The 18,125-nt window shown below is 41.8% G+C and overlaps 1 protein-coding gene across 4 annotated transcripts in view; it reads right to left on the bottom strand.

Moving 5' to 3' along the window:
* CDK14 (cyclin dependent kinase 14) overlaps positions 1-18,125 on the bottom strand; it is a 503,831-nt gene that overhangs the window by 161,746 nt on the left and 323,960 nt on the right. The gene's annotated exons all lie outside the window — the stretch shown is intronic.

The following is an 18,125-nucleotide window of genomic DNA, read 5'->3' as shown; positions in this document are numbered from 1 at the left end:
CAACAAGGGTACCTGCATAATGAACATTTGTATACCTAACCCTGAATTGTACTCCACGTCGTTAAAATAGCAAGATCATGGAACCAACCATGCTGTCCATCAAAAGAGGACTGGATTAAACAATGTGGTACATATACACAATGGAATATTACGCAGCCATAAAAAAGAACAAAATCATGAATTTCGCAGCAACCTGGATGGAACTGGAGTTTATAATACTGAATGATCTCTCACAGAAACAAAGATCCGAGTATCACGTGTTCTTACTCATAAGTGGACCTTGAACAACTATCGTAATACTACAAGAAAAGGATTGACAGTGGTGGGAAACTATGGGGGGTGGCAGGGAAGGGAAGAGAGGTGGGATTAATGATAGTCAATATCTGTCTGGGGACGGGGGGGCACACCTCATCAACAGGGGTACCTGCACAATGCATAGTTGAATACTTAATCCTTAACTTAAAATAAAAATGTATTAAAAAATAAATAAACAAAATAAAAAATAAAGTTATGTTTGAAAATGTTTAAAAATAAAAAATAAAATAAAATGCGGCTCCCATATCTCTATTGAGCTGGTTGTGATGCCCAAAGCCCCTTTCCATGTATGGTGTATTGAGAAGCCCTTTACACATCCATCGAAGCAGCCTCGTCCTAAATCGGTACATGCGGCGTGTACATCTCCCTGCTCCATTCCTGACTTGGCTCTTCATTTGCCTGACATTACTGCATTCCTCACAGAAGATGGGAGGATGGGACTTGGGCTCTACCTTGAGGAGCTCCTGGTCGAGGAAGGCAGGTGAACAGGGGTGGCGATGAGTTGCCTTCCATATAACAAGGGTTCTCTCAGAGGTGTGGGAGAGCCAGGGAGCGCCCAAGGGAGGACAACCTGAGCCTTCCTGGGGGCAGGGAGAAGTGATGCTGAGAGAGGGTGGTTCAGTGGGAGAGGGAACACTGAGTCATGGCTTGCCAAGTAAAGAAGGGGTGGGAGTGACAGCAGAATATCTGGTTACACGGAGAGGCTTATGTCAAGACTTTCAGCTTCTGAATTAATATGCTGCTCAGCCCTCATGCCTCCCCGCAGTGGTCTCCTCTTCCTGAATGCCCTGCCCTCGACAGTCAGCTGAACTCCTACCTCCATTTGGAGCTTCAGCTCAAGGGTCACCTTTTCCTGAAAGTCTTTCTGGACTCTCTGGTCCAAGTTACAGGCTGCCTTCTTTGTGATGTCTGAGTACTTTGTGCAGACTTCTGTCACAGGACCTAAATACTGCCTGGCAAGTGCTAGATTACTCATCTGTCTTCCCACTGGACTGTGGCCCTCAGAGTGGAGATCATGATGCTGATCTCTAGAGCCCTAGTGGCCCCAGATACATACCCAATAAATGTTGACTGACTGACTGGATCAGTGAATGAATGGTGTGTCTGAATGAAAGTGTGCAGCTCACTGTGACCAGATTGCAGGTTGGGCTACAGGATGGAAAGCTGAGGTCAGATCCTGCGTCCAAGGAGACTACATTTTATCTGTTTCGGGTGTTCCCAAACTGCAGGTCATGTGAGCCATTAGTGGATTGTAAGCAAAATTCATCTAGAGAGTTGACATCAGCATTTTTCAAAAGATGAAACATGAGAGAAGATATCAGAAGGCAACATTCATGGTAAAGACATACTGTTTTATGAAGCTTGTGTTCAAGTTATATCTGTGTGTGTGCATAATGAGTTATGATGTAAAATGTACACCTTGCTATTTAAAAACCACTTACACACACAAAAAGAGGTTATTGGCTAAAAATCAAGAATGCCAGGAATAAAACAAGTTGGGGGGCTGAGGGCAGTGAGTTTAATTCTTGAGTTATTAAATGTAAGAAATGCCTGCAGGTCACAATAGGGCAACTGTAAGTACACATTTGGATCTTAGGAGAGGCATTTCAGATGGAGAAAAATGTGTGTAATGGAATATTATGCAGCCATAAAGAAGGACAAACATACAGACTTTGCAGCAAATTGGATGGATTTAGAGTCTATAATACTCAGTGATCTATCACAGAAACAAAGAACAGAGTAGCATATGTTCTCACTCAAAAGTGGACCCTGAACATTTACCATAATACTGTAAGAAAGGAATTGGCAGTAGCGGGATACTCCCAGGGGTGGGGGTGGGGGGTGGGAGGTGAGGGGTGAGGACAAAACATCAATAAGGGTATCTGATCTCAAACCAGGTAAAGTGGGGGACCAAAGGGAGGCCTAAACTTTACCTGTACACTGTCCACTTATATACCTAATCCTGAATTGAACCACACATCTTTAAAATAAAATATAAAAAAAGAACATTTTAAAGCCGGGCTCGGTGGCTCAGCCTGTAATCCCGTGCTTTGGGAGACTGAGGTGAGTAAATTGCCTGAGCCCGCGGGTTCGAGACCCACCTGGGCAACTTGGTGAGACCTCATCTCTACAACAAATCAAGAAAATTAGCTAGGTGTGGTAGCGCACGCCTGTAGTTCCAGCTACTTGGAAGGCTGAGGCGGAAGGATCGCCAGAGCCCAGCAGGTTGAGGCTGCAGTGGCCAAGAGCGGCCGCTGCACTCCAGTCTGGGTGACAGAGTTAGACTCCAACTCAAAAAAAAAAAAAAAAAGAACATTTTAGAAAAAGAAAAACATCTGGCACTCTTCAGCACATATACGGCCATAAAAAGCATATGCCAAAATCCAAGCTACAAAATGGTCTCACTTCCCTATCTATGTTCAGACATGCACAACTGCCAAAGATTTCTCTGTGATTTCCTTAGCCTACTTAGCATCTGTTAAGAAAAAACAAGGAACAAGCTCACCTAATCACTGAAGCTCTACACCCTGACCTTGATGAACTATGAGCTAGTGACCTCAAACTACTCTGCTGGGTTTGTCTATACCCTGGCGGGTGTGGCACAGGTTCTACTCATCTGTGTTGGACAGAAAAAAAGAGAGACTCTCTGTGAAAAGATCTGCTTTCCAAACAACAGGAGAAAAGTGAATTCTAAACTTCAAGAGCTCAGAGCTTAAGAACTAGTGCTTGTCAGAAATATTTGCTTACACTTCTAAACTATTAACAGTTCCACAAATTCTTACACGTCCTAGCCTTTGCTTTTGCATCAGGCTCAGAGCTGTCAAACATCAGTCCATGAGCTTTCCCTGAAGAATGTATGTTGTTTAAGCAAAACAAGAACAGCTAACAATTTTTCCTGGGTCAAGGGGACAGAGAAGTCTCTAACGGAGACTATAGCACAGAGGAGGGCTATGGGATGCAAAAAAAAAAAACTGGCTCACACAAGTGTGTCCCAGTGCAGTGATGTGGAAAGCTCTGGACTTTCCCCTCAAGGTTTTAAGCTTTACGAGTACTACTACAGCAGCAATGGGGATGTGAAATGAACTCAGCTGTGAACTCAAAGGGAATGGAGAACAACCTAATAACTGATGATTTTTAAATAGAAACTCTGAAAGTCCACACATATAACAGCTCTGAAAATAATGGATAATGACGGTCTCACAGCTGTGCGACTTCAGGTTCTGGAAGATTTTTTTTCTGGTTCCTTCGTGAGAAGTCCTAAAAGAAACCTGTGACGTAGCTCAGCAGAACTCAGATGCAACTGACACACTCTGCTCTGGAACAGATGGTATGAAGTTTTCTGAGGAGTCAGGGAGAGAAGGCAGAACTTCGGAATTCTTGTCCTGATTGTACACACTCCGTTTGGAGAGATAATGAGCACGTAGAGACAGAGAAGAGCCCACAGAGCTGGGCAGCTTGACTCAGTTTCACCTAACACTGCCCGCTCCCCTAAGAAGAGAAGAGCAAAATCCATATTACTATGCAGAGTGTAGACTAAGCCACAGTCCAAGGCATCCGCTTCTCCAGAGGGTCCTCCTCCAGGGACATCGATGATCAACTCTCCTTAGAAATGAACCCCTGCGCCTCCACATCACCAGATCCTTTCAGGCATCAATATGATGGATGGAATAGTACCTCATACATTATTACTAACTTTGCATGTGGTTAGTTTCAATGCCTCACTTAAAAGATGTAGACTGACAGAATGGATGAAAAAAACACAATCCAAATATCTGCTGCCTTCAAAAGACCTACTTAACTCATGAAGACTCTCACAGACTCAAGGTAAAGGGGTGGGGAAAAAATACTCCACACAAATGGAAACCAAACAATGAGCAGGAGTAGCTACTTATATCAGATTAAACAGACTTTAACTTAGCAACAGCAAAAAGACAAATAAGGTCACTATTCTGTATAATGATAAAGAGATCAATCCAACAAGCAAGAAGACATAAAATTTTTAAATATACATGCACCCAACATTGGAGCTCCCAGCTTTATAAAACAAATTCTATTAGACTTCAGAAAAAAGATAGACAACAATACAATGATAGTGGCAGATTTCAACAGACAGATCATGAAGGCAGAAAGTCAACAAATAAAATATTGGACTTAAGTTGTACTCTAGAACAAATGAACCTAACAAACATCTACAGAATATTCCACCCCAAAACTACAGAGTGTACATTTTTCTCATCAGCTTATGGAATATTTTCCAAGATAGACCATAGGATAGGCCAAAAATCAAGTCTCAACAAACACAAAAAACTGAAATCATATCAAGCACCTTATCAGACCACAGTGGAATAAAACTAGAAATTAACTCCAAGAAGATCATAAAACCAAACAAAAACATGAAAGTTAAACAATCTGCTCCTGAATGATATGTGGGTCAACAATGAAATCAAGATGGAAATTTTAAAATCCCTTTAAATGAATGACAACAATGACATAAGTTATCAAAATTCAAAAGTCAAAGCTGTGTTCAGAGGAAAATTTATAGCACCTAGGGCCTACATGAAAAAGGCTGTGGATCACATATTGACAACCTAAAGTCATACCTCAAGGAACTAGAAAAACAGGAACAATTCAAACACAAACCCAGATGAATAAAGTAAATAACAAAGATCGAGCAGAACTAAACAAAACTAAAACAAAAAAATACAAAAACAAAGAATCAATGAACCAAAAAGTTGGTTCTTTGGAAAGAAAAACAAAATTGATAGACCACTAGCTAGACTAATTAAGAAGAGAGGAGATTCAAACTAGTTCAACCAAAAATGAAAATGGAAATATTTCACCTGATACCAATGAAATACAAAAGACCATTTGAGATGATTATGGACACCTCTATGCAAACAAACTAGACAACCTAGAAGAGATGGATAAATTCCTGGAAACATACAACCCCCCAGTGTTGAATCAGGAATAGAAACAGAACAAACTAATAACAAGTAGCAATATTAAGTCAGTATTCAAAAGTCTCTCATCAGCAACAGAAAAGACTTGATGGATTTACAGTCAAATTCTAGCAGACTTTCAAAGAAGACCTGGTACCAATCCTACTGAAACTATTCCATAAGACTGAGAAGGAAGAAATTTTCCCTATCTCATTCTACAAAAGAGTATCACCCTGATATCAAAGCCAGGGGGGAAAAAAAAAAAGAAAGAAAAAGTACAGACCAATATCCCTAATGAACATAGATGAAAAATCATCAACAAAATACTAGCAAATCAAATTTAAGAGTAAAAATAATTCATCATGATCAAATGGGCTTAATCACAGGAATACAAGGATGATTTAACATATGTAAGTCAATAAATGTGATCCACCACATAAATGGCATTAAAACTAAAAATTTTATGATCATTGCAATAGATGCAGAAAAGCACTGGATAAAATCCAGCATTCATTCCAGATAGAAACCCTCAGCAAAATAGGCATAGAAGGAACACACCTCAAAAACATAAAAACCATATACTATAAACCCATAATCAACTTCATAATGAATGGGGGAAAATTGAAAGCATTCTCCAGAACTGGCACAAAGGAAGAATGCCACTTTCACCACTTTTATTTTACCACTTCTATTCAACATAGTACTGGAAGTCCTAGCCACAGCAATCAGGCAAGAGAAAGAAATACAGGGTATACAAGTTAGAAAAGAAGAAACCAAACTACCTCTGCTTGGTAATTATGTAATCTTATATTTAGAAAATCCTAAAGACTTCTCCAAAACACTACTGACTTAATAAATGAATTCAGTAAAGTCTCAAGTTATAAAATCAACACACAGATCAGTAGCACTACTATTACCAATAATGACCAAGCAAAGAATCAAATCAAGAACTCAATCCTCCCCCGCCACCCCTCCCCCCCCACACCAAAAAAAAAGGCCGGGCTCGGTGGCTCAGTCTGTAATCCCAGCACTTTGGGAGGCTGAGGTGAGTGGATTGCCTGAGCCCACGGGTTCGAGACCCACCTGGGCAACTTGGCGAGAACTCATCTCTACAATAAGTAAAAAATTAGCCAGGTGTGATAGTACGCGCCTGTAGTTCCAGCTCCTTGGAAGGCTGAGGCGGAAGGATCGCCAGATCCCAGCAGGTCGAGGCTGCAGTGGCTGGGAGTGGCCACTGCACTCCAGTCTGGGGGACAGAGTGAGACTCCAATGGAAAAAAAAAAAAAAGAAAGAAAAAAAACTCAATCCCATTTACAATAGCTGCCACCAAAAAAATGAAATAGATAGGAATGTATTTAAGCAAGGAGGTAAAGTTCCCTACAAGAAGAACTACAAAACACCAGTCAAAGAAATCACAGAGGATGCAAACATATAGAAAAATATCTCATGCTCATGGATTGGAAGAATACACATTGTTAAATGACCAGACTACTCAAAGTAGCCTAGAGATTCAAAACAATCCCTATCAAACTACCAACATCATTCTTCATAGAATTAAAAAATTTCTAAAACTTATATGGAATCAAAAAAGAGCCATTGTAGCCAAAGCAATCTTAAGGAAAAAGAACAAAACTGGGCATCATATTACCAGACTTCAAATTATACTACAAAGCTGCAATAAGCAAAACAGCATGGTACTGCTACAAGGGCACACACATGAATCAAAGGGATAGAATAAAGAATCCAGAAATAAACTCAAATACCTGTAACCAACTGATCTTTGACAAAGCAGATACAAACATACTCTGGGGAAAAGACAGTCTATTCAACAAATGGTGCTGGGAAAACTGGATAGATACATGTAGAAAAATGAAATTTGATCCCTATCTCTCACCATGAATCAAAATTAACTCAAGATGGATTAAAGACTTAAATGTCAGTACTAAAACCATAAAAATTCTAGAAGAAAACTTATGGAAAACTCATCTGGACATTGGCCTAGGCAAAAAATTTATGGCTAAGACCCCAAAAGCAAAAGCAATAAAACAAAACATAAGTCAGTGAGAGCTAATTAACCTGAAAAGCTTTTGCACAGCAAAAGAAATAATCAACAGAGTAAACAGGCAACCTACAGAATGGAAGAAGATATTTGAAAACAATACATCTGATAAATGACGAATACCCAGAATCTACAAAGAACTCAAACAAATCAGCAAGAAAAAAACAAATGCTCCCATTACAAAGTGGGTAAATGATATGAACAGATATCGTTTAAAAAGAGATATACAAATGGCCAACAAACATATGAAAAAATGCTCAATGTAACTCATCATCAGGGAAATCCAAATTAAAACAATGAGATACCACTTTATATCAGTTAGAATGGCTATTATGTAAAAAATTTTTAAAAACAGATGTTGGTATGGATGCAATTAAAAGGGAACACTTACACACTTGTTGGGAGTGTAAATTAGTACAACCTGTATGAAAATCAGTATGGAGATTTTTCAAAGCACTAAAAGTAGATCTACCACTCTATCCAGCAATTCCACTACTTGGTATCTCCACAAAGGAAGGGAGGTTATTGCACAAAGAAGACACCTGTACCTGTATATTTGTAGCTGCACGACTCACAATTACAAAGATATGGAATCTACCTAAATGCCCAACAACTAAACAGTGGATAATGAAAATGTGGTATGTAAACACACACACACAGACACACACACATACTAGAATACTATTCAGCCATAAGAAACAACAAAATAATGCCTTCTGCAGCAACTTGGATGGAACTGGCAACCGCTATTCTAAGTGAAGTAGTGAAGAAACAGAAAACCAAATAGTGCATGTTCTCACTTATAAGACAGAGCTAAGTTAAGGGTCTACAAAGGCCTAGAGAATGTTTTAAAGGACACTAAAGACTCAGAAGGGGTCAGGTGAGAAGGGGGAGGGATAAAAAAAATCACATATTGCGTTCAGTGTACACTAGTGGGAGTGATGAGTATACTTGAAGCCCAGACTTCTTCAGTATACAATGCATCCATGTAACCAAAAACCAGGTCTACCTCTAAAGCTATTAAAGAAAAAAATTTTTTAAAAAAAGAAAGCCTTGGAGATGTTGATTAATATTTGAATTAAACATTCATTTCTCTCTTATCTATCTAGAACACTTCTTGAGCAGGCATAAAGTATCCCTAAGAAATAAAGACACTGGCCAGGCTTGGTGGCTCAGCCTATAATCCCAGCACTTTGGGAGGCCAAGGCGTGTGGCTTGCCTGAGCCTGCAGGTTCGAGACCAGCCCGGGCAACTTGGCGAGACCTCATCTCTACAATAAATCAAAAATTTAGCTGGGCGTCGTAGCGCGTGCCTGGAGTTCTGGCTACTTGGAAGGCTGAGGCAGAAGGATTGCTAGGTCAATGCTAGGGTGACCATGAGCATGCCACTGTCCTCCAGCCTGAGCAAAGGAGTGAGACTCTAACTAAAAAAATAAAAATAAAAAAAATAAAGACAAATTAGTAACAGCAGTGGTCTCCGGAAAGGGGAAAGGGTGGTTGCAACTCAGAAGAGGAAGGGGCCCACTTTTCACCACCTATCCCTGTGTACCTTTTAAATTTTGGACCGTATGAATGCTACCTCTTCACCTGTTAACTTATGTAATGTTTTCCTATCCAAGTAATCAACAGAAATGCACTCCATGCTGACAATGTAGTCACCCCTTTCCTAGAGAAGTCAGTGTCTGCCTCGGAGTTTGTCAGTCTGGATGAAGAGATAAGAGATGATGCGTAGAACAAAAACCAGAACAATATGGCTACTGAAATAAGGAATATGAAGAGGGCAGCAAAGCCCAGGAAGAGAGGTGAAGGGACAGCATAAAGAAAATGAAGCATTAAAATGGACACTTCAAGGTGACTAGGGGCTTGTGAAGTGGACAAGAAGGAGCAGGACACTCCAGGCAGATGACAGAACGTGTGCAAAGGCACTGAGTGTGTGTGCGTGCGGGTCAGTTCTAAGTGACCTGGTATTGTCTTCTGGGAACTCTATGAATTGTAGCATTTGCTTTTTTCTACCATGTAGGTGCTGAAGGGTTTGCAGTGTTTTTCTCCATCTGCAATGCCTCTTCCAAGACCCAGATCTGTACTTCCGGCCGACCCAGGGTGGAGGAGGAGGAAGGATGTGAAGCGGAGGTCAAGAGGAGGAGGCCGTGGCCTTGTTGACAAGATGTGCTTGAGAAGCAAAGGGCTTTAGATTTTTGTGCCACAGACAAGGGGCGGAAATGATGAAGCTAGATTTGTGCTTCATGACACGCCTGGAGCAGGGTGTGGAGGAAGAGGATAAGAAGCAGAGAAGGTCCGGTGTGGTGGCTCATGCCTATAATCCCAGCAATTTGGGAAGCCGAGAGGAGAGGACTGCCTGAGCTCATGGGTTCAAGACCAGCCTGGGCAACTTGGTGAGATCTCATCTCTACAATAAAACAAAAAAAAATAGCCGGGTGTGGTAGCACACGCCTGTAGTTCCAGCTACTTGGAAGGCTGAGGCGGAAGGATCGTCGGAGCCCAGCAGGTCGAGGCTGCGATGGACGTGAGCGTGCCACTGCACTCCAGTCTGGGCGACAGGGAGACTCCAACTCAAAAACAGAAGCAGAGAGGTCGGCAAAGGGGCTGCAGAGGAGGGTCGAGACTGGGGCTACAGCTAGTACACAGGAGAACCACCCAGGAGATTCCCAAGTTCAGTCCTCATGTGCTGAATGTCCCTTTTATAACACACTTTATAACATTCTTTCTGCTGTCCAGGAATGGAAGTCATAGGTCATAAATGGTACTGCGCATAACTGTAAAAATTCAATATCATACTGTAAACATTGCATGAAGACGATGCACACGTACTTCATGAAAAAAATATGCATTGCAATAGAAAAGACTCATAGCAGACAGCAATAAAGGGTAGATGAAGCAGTGGATACTTTCAAGTAGATGACAATGACCTTGAAGGACAAAGCTATCAGTGATGACAAAGTCAAGTGTGGGGAACTGGGGACACAAATGTAGTGTTGCTGCTTGTGACAGGATTTCCTGAAACTATTGATTAGTTATTCAGTTCTTCAGTGTAGGTTAATATTTATTGTATATGAGCACTAAGCAAAAATGTTTTGTGCTTATAAGTAGAACCATATTCACAAATATTGTGTTTAATGTGCCACGACCAGGCTTTTTTTATTTGTATGCAAAACAGAGATATTCAGTAATTCTAGGCTGTGATAATTATAACAAGGCGTTTCACTGATAGAAGGGTTGGCTGGGCATGGTGGCTCAAGCCTGTAATGCCAGCACCTTGGGAGACAGAGGTGCTGCCTGAACCCACAAGTTCGAGAACAGCCTGAGCAACTTGGTGAGACCCCATCTCTACAATAAATCAAAAAGTTAGCCAGGTGCAGTAGTGGACACCTGTAGTTCCAGCTACTTGGAAGGCTGAGGCGGAAGGACTGTCTGAGTCCAGCAGGTCCGGCCGTGAGCATGTCACTGCACTCCAGCCTGGGTGACGGAGTGAGATTCCAATTCAGAAAAAAAAAAAAAAGGAAAAAAAAATGTTTCTGGTGAGCCAATTAATCCTTCACTGGACAGGACTTATCAACAGTGCCAAGTCTAGCATTGCAGCTATTACCCACTAAAAGTGAGTAATCAGTATGAAATCCAAGCATACTCTCAATTACCAAAATGTCCCCAAATACTGCTTCCATTGAGGATTATTGTTTTAAAAGTATATGTGGGCTAAATTTCAGCCCAGAACAATTAAGCTCGTTGTAAAAGCCCCATGGGAGAAATAGTATCTTGCAAGGAACCACAGGAGCTCCAGGTGACTCTCCAGGTCTCTGCTCTACTCCACTCTAGCACTAGTTGTTGCCGGAATTTTCCATCTCATTCAATTCTACCCTGTTTTAGAAATATATAGTACAATTCAGACCATTATATTATGCTTAGGTGCCATTACCACCCTGTTTGCAGCAATCTGTGCTTTAACACAAAACGACATTAAAAAAATCGTTGCATTCTCCACCTCGAGTCAACTGGGCCTTATGATAGTAACCATCGGTATTAACCAGCCTTATCTAGCCTTCCTTCATATCTGTACCCACGCTTTCTTTCAGGCTATACTATTTATATGCTCAGGGTCAATTATTCACAACCTAAGATGCAGACCCAGCTGATATCTTGATTGCACCTTGTAAAGCGATAAAGCTGAGGACTCAGTTAAGCCGTGCCCAGAATCTTGACCCAGAGAAATTGTGAGATGACAACAAGTGAGACAAATTGTGAGATGTGCATCAACTCACAAAGTTTTCTGGTAATACTGCTATGCTGGCAAGAAACAACTGAAGAGGTTTAATGACTGAATCATATCGCGGGCCTGTCAGGGCACACCTAGACTGCTTTGCAGGACCAGATACTGAGTGAGAAGAGGGGTAAAAATAAATGATACTGTGTTTGATGGAAAATGCCCAAAAAAGTCAGGGGTAGGAGGAGGGTGGACCCCACGTTCCATTAGGCTGAGGAGAAACGTCTGCCCTTGTTGAGAGAGACATGCTTCGGGACATCACTCCGCACAGATGAAGTGCAACACTGTCAACGGGAGGCTGACTTACCTTGGGCTGAGTCTGATGGCAACCATACCAAGAAGGGCATTCTAATGATACGCGACATGTAAATGGAACCAGTGCCTTCACGGGGTTTCAGCAGAGTGGAGGGTTGGACTGCACCATGTTTGCATGAAGAAAGAATAAGGATCCAATCCTACCTTCACAGACACGGTGGTCATCCACACTACCACAGGACTGAGGTAACACCACAACAGAGCTTGGGTGCTAAGACCAGGCTCCACACACACATCTACCCTTGTGTCCGTGTGGCTGCAGTGACAGAGAGAAGAGAGTTGATGAGGAAAAGGACTGCTTAGACAAAGGACGGTAGAAAGGTGTGTATGAAAGCTTTCCTCCCCACTTTCTATCCAGAGTAAGAGTAATGCTAAGGATTTTACAGGAGACCAGCACAATCATGTGGCTCATATTGAAATACTTTCTAGCAGCAGAATAAGCAGTCTGTATACAAGTCTCTATCTATTTACAGTATACAGGGGTCTATCTATTTACAGTTCTCTTCCATTACCCTCTAGGCCTTACCTAAACTGACATTCTACAAGAGATCAGAATTTTCTGATTGCTCATTTTTGGCAACGGCATACAGGTTGGATGTGGGTTCAAAAAAAAAAAAAAGAAAAGAAAACAAACTAAAATGCTGTAATCCTGGGTTGTGCTTTGCAGAGCAGCAGAACCTGTAGTGGGGTTCTGTAGAGCAGTAAGCACTCCCTGGGAACGGCCACCAGGGGGAGCCACTGGACTGAGAAAACGAAAAACTGCCAGGGCTTCGGAGAGCTGCTTGAATATTTATTTAATCAGCTGTTCAATTGAAAGTGCTTGATTGAGGGCGAAGACGTCTCCAAAATACTACCCAGGGTTTTCAACATATCAAGAGTTTAGATGAGAAGCAACCCAAATAAGGAAAGGACAGCTCTTACAGTCTTGTGTAAAATGAGTTTAATTCACCTGCTGGAAGGTAGAGGTCTGTCTTAGTGGGGCTTGGCTGCACATGAGATTCATCTGGGTGCATTAACAAAAATGGCTTAAAAAAAGAAGAAAGTACGAATGACTGGGGCCTGCCCCAAAGATTCTGACTTAGCTGGTCCGAGGTGCAACTGAGGTACGTAGGATTCTCTAAGTCTCCCTGGTGATTCTAATGTCAGCTACGTTGAAACCAGGGACTGGCCCAACCTTAATAGGCAGTCTCTCAGAGGCCACTTCATTTAGTTAGATAGATTATAGATTTTTTCAAAAAAGTTTTCAGCCTGGATCCAAGGGCCTCAAAAGATTCACAATAGAGAAATAAAACAAGAAGTTGGCTGTTAAAGAAATTAAAGGATAACTACAAAATACAGTTAAAATTCTTCCAGAAAATGCTCTTAGCTTGCACTGACTGGAACATTTTGCAGTTAAAGTAGCACATTTAAAATGTGCTTTTCCCCCAGCTATGTTTCCATTCCTTTCTCCTCCCCCTTCTCACCTCCTGTTCCTATTCCCTGTCTCCCCACCTCCCCAAACTCAGATTCCCTCATTGGTCTCACTCTCAACGACTTTTCATTTCAGCCTGACTGATGCTATGGTGACAGGGATTCAGGCTCAGTCCCCTACTGGGTGCTGTGGGAGCCACACCACGGAAATGCGCAGGCTGGCTCAGCAGTCGGAGGGCAGAGGCTGCCTAGGCTAGAGGAGGGTGGTGTTGCCACCCGGGCCCCCACTCAGAGCCTGCAATTCCCCAAGAACCCCAGCTGGTTCATGAGCACACTCAAGTGCGAGAAGCACTGCTTCCAAAGATTCATTCTAAGCAGACTTTTCAACCTCCAAAACCCAAGCTGCGGGGAGGAAGTTATGGCCACAGGTCCACCTTTGTCTCGAGCACCGATAGGAGATCATTTGTTAAAACAGAATCTGGAAAGGAGGGCTTGTGGGCAATGTCAAGTTCAGGGGTGTGGATGCCTCAGCTCAGGGGATATCAAGATGATGATGATTGAGGGAGAAGGCAGCACTGCCACAGGGCACCCACCACACCTGCTTCTCTATCCTTAACAGTCTTGTAGCCTAGGTATCTCCTTTTTAACTTGTATTTTAATTTTTAAAATTATTTTATTTTTTAAATGTGGGGTACAGTTCAGGGTTAGGTACATACGTGGTCACGATACAGGTAAAGTGTGGGTACCCTTACTGATGTTATGTGTCCCCCTCACCCCCCGGCAGTATCCCGCTACTGCCAATTCCTTTCTTACGGTATGATGATAAATGTTCAGGGTCCACTTATGAGAGAGAGTACATATGATACTCAGATCTTTGTTTCTGTGATAAATCACTGAGTATTATAGACTCTAATTCCATCCAGGTTACTGCAAAGTTCATAGTTTTGTTTTGCTTTATGGCTGCATAATATTCCACCGTGTAGATGTACCACACTTTCTTTACGATAGTCCACTTTTGATAGGCAGCACGGTTGGTTTCAAGTTTTTGCTATTGTGAATAATGCTGCAATAAACATGCGTGTGCAGGTATCTTTTTTATAGAGTGATTTGAGTTCCTCCAGGTATATTCCCAGAAGGGGGATAGATGGGGAGTATGGATTTTCAGATTTTTTAGAAAAGCCACACTGTTTTCCGCAGAGGTTGTACTGGTTTGCATTCCCACCAACACATCCTCTTCAGCATCTGTTGTTTTTTGAGTTATTGATGATGGCCATCCTGACTGCAGTTAGGTGGTATCTCAGTGTGGTTTTAATTTGCATTTCTTTGATGATTAGTGAGGCTGAGCATTTTTTCATGTACCTGTTGGCTGCTCGTATGTCTTCTTCTGGGAAGAGTCTATTCATATCTTTTGCCCATTTTTTCATAGGTTTGTTTGTTTTTTTCCTTTCGTCACCTTTGAGTCCCTTGTAGATCCTGGATGTTAGGCCTTTGTCAGATTTACAGTTGGCAAATATTTTTTCCCATACCACGGACTGTCTTCCCACTATCTTGATGGCTTCTTTTGCTTTGCAGAAAAGCTTTTCAGTTTATTGACGTCCCACTTGTCTATCTTATCCTTTATGGCATTCACTTTTGGAGAGTTGATCAGGAGTTGGCTGTCTATTCAAATTTCTGTAAGGGCGTTTCCTACTTTTTCTTCTAGGATTCTTATAGTTTGAGGTTTTACATTTAGGCCTTTGATCCGTTTTGAGTTGATTTCTGTGTATGGTGATAGGTAGGGGTCCTGTTTCAGTCTTCTGCATGTGGTCAGCCAGTTTTCCCAGCACCATTTACTCAACAAGTTCTCCTCTTCACATTGATTTTTGGTAGAGGCTTTGTTTAAGATGAGTTGGTTGAGAAATTGAGGTTTTGCTTCCAGAGTCTCTATCCTTTTCCATTGGTCTATATTCCTGTTCTTGTAGCAATACCAGGCTCTTTTGATTATTGTAGCTTTTGATTATTGCAGTTTGAAGTCTGAAAGTGTGATATCTCCCACTTTGTTTCTTTTGCTAAGGATTGTTTTGGCTATTTGTGGTCTTTCATGTTTCCGTATGAATTTCTGTATTGTCATTTTCAAGTCTGAGAAGAATGATGTTGGTAATTTAATGGGTATTGTTTTAAATCTGTCCACTGTCTTTGGTAGGATGCACATCTTAACAATGTTAATTCTTCCACCTAGGTATCACTTACAGCAAGAGCTTTCAAACCATTTCTGGAAACTGACAGGACACAAATAATAATAATAAGAATATTCGGTTCCTCCAACTGATGCTAATTACTTCAGTTGCAAACTCAAGGTCAACTAAAATCCTGGCACATTTAAGTATCATATACGATACACAAACACACCCAAGTTGATCATCATCTTCTTTTTCTTTCATAAAAGCTATTATTTTATTTACTGGTCTTTGTGCTCCAATTGTCAGGGAACATAAAACGCATAACCATAACTTTTGCCCTCAAAAGTATAGTATTTTAAATATTTACTTTAAATATAAATTTTAATTATATTCCAATTAAATATGACAAAGCTATTGAACAGATTTATAAAACCATGAAAGCTTGACAACCTCAAGTTTGTTTTAGAAAATAACGTTATCGTCAAAGCTTTTAATATGAATTTATTTGTTTTCAGCAACTGCTGCAACAACATAAACTTTATGGCTTAATACAAGAGAAATTTCCAGATCTCACAGACCTGGACCCAGAAGTCCAAATCGCTGCCATGGTGTGAAACTCTGCTCCCTCTGGAGGCTCTAGGGGAGAAGCCACTTCTCGTCTCTTCCAGCTTCTGGTGGTCACCTGTACTGCCTGGCTTGTGACTGCATCACTGCAACGTCTGCCCCCTTTACACTGATTTCTCATTAGTGCCAAATCTCCTTCTGCCTCACTGTTTTTTGTTTTTTTTTTTGAGTTGGAGTCTCACTCCATCGCCCAGTTGGAGTACAGTGGTAAGCTCACGGCCACCCCAACGTCAGTCCCTTCCTTCAGGGGGTTCACAATCTTAAACAATACTATGAGTACAAAACATACAACAGGAGCTATATCCAGGGAGATGAGGACCACTGAAGAGGAATGTCTAATACAACCTGTGAAATTGGAGGTAGAGCAAGGAAGACTTCTTGGAGAAGGCTATGCCTATGCAAAGTCTTAAAAATTAATACAGTAGTCATAGTGGTAACAAATAGGTAAAACAGGCTGAACAGTACCACACAGTGGGAACAGTGACATGTGTTATACATTCATTATACTCTCACAACAATCCTATGAAGCAGATCACTCCTGCTTCACAAACTGAGGCTCAGGAGGCAAGATAAGGCCCTCACAGCGAGAGAGCTAGGAAGCAGCAGAGCCAGCAGTCACACCCAGAGCTGTCTGAAGGCAACGTCCAAGCTTTAAGTGCAGGTTGAGTGAAAGTGGCTTGTCCCAAGTGCTGTGTCGTGAGGGCACACAGGTGGTTTGCTTTTGCCAGGGTATACGGTGTGGGGCAGAGTGTAGGGGAGAGGCAGGCAGGTCTGCCTCACGGAGGCTTTGCTGGTGAGCTTGGCTGTGGAGGGAAGCCATAGATGAGTTTGAAGCCATGTTTGCAAATGGTCTAATTTGCATTTTGGAACACCATTTTTTGACAACCGTGAGGAGAATGGATTTGAGGGGCTAGAACTGAGGGACAAGGGAATCAGTTAGCCCCTTGGAGTCAGTCGTCCTGGTAAGAGGCAATGTTGGCTTGATTTGGGGCAGCAGTAATAGAGGTGGAAAGGAAGGTCTTGATATATTTTCGGTGGCTCAGCCTGTAATCCCACGCTTTGGAAGGCCGAGGTGAGTGACCCCTAATCCTCACCCTAACCCTCACCCTCACCCTAACCCTAACCCTCGGCATTGGCCTCCCAAATTGCTGGGATTACAGGCTGAGCCATGGAGCCCGGCCCTCTACCTCACTCTTATAAAGACACTGAAGACTGAACATACAACCTACCTTGATACTCAGTGTTAACCTTCCCTTCTCAAGTTCCTTAACTTGATCCCATCTTCAAAGACTCATTACCAAATGAGGTGAAATTACAGGTATAAGGACTTAGTATCTGGGGATTTCCATTATTTAGCCTACTACAGAGTAAAACAACCATTTACCAGATATTATTTATGAATGATACTCTAAATGAATACTTTATCATATAAAATACATGAAATAAACAAAAAGCCTACGGAAACATGTCTACTTGCGGCAGCAATGACGTCGCCATAGCTGCTTTACTATTTGCAATTTTACACCAATTATTTCATGAGTTGTGTGTAGCAATCCAATAAAATAGGATAATAAAGATGATTACAAGAGTGGGACACTGCCTAGGTCCCCTGGAAGAGGGGAACAGAACTAGGACACACCCTGAATCTAAGACCCCTTATCCGGTGCCCTTTCTACTGGTGTCTGGTAGAAGAGTCTCAGCAGGTCTGTTAATTCATCTTTGCTAACTCACAAAGGGTCTTCTTTATGCAAGACCAGGAGAGACTGAAAAACTGAAGCCATGTGGGCAGCCAGGTCACCTCACTAGCTAAGTGACTCCCTTCTTCCCAGCAGGTGTTGCTGTGCTTCTGCTGATCTACTGGACACGCTTGTTGATTTCAAAGTCAAGGGAGTGACATCCCATATAGTGGGATTCATACTTATTTCATCTTGGCAAATGTAACAACAGAAGTGTGTACTTTTAAACCAAAGAGAAAAGAACATACTTATTGTTTTTTTCTTTCTTCAGGCATGATGAATAGAATTTGTT

The sequence above is a fragment of the Carlito syrichta genome, unplaced genomic scaffold (genome assembly GCF_000164805.1).
Source record: "Carlito syrichta isolate Samal-C Ts95f unplaced genomic scaffold, Tarsius_syrichta-2.0.1 Scaffold304306, whole genome shotgun sequence".
Taxonomy (NCBI): Eukaryota; Metazoa; Chordata; class Mammalia; order Primates; family Tarsiidae; genus Carlito; species Carlito syrichta.
The sequence above is the reverse complement of the archived record's forward strand: the minus strand, read 5'-3'. Positions and strand labels throughout refer to the sequence as shown.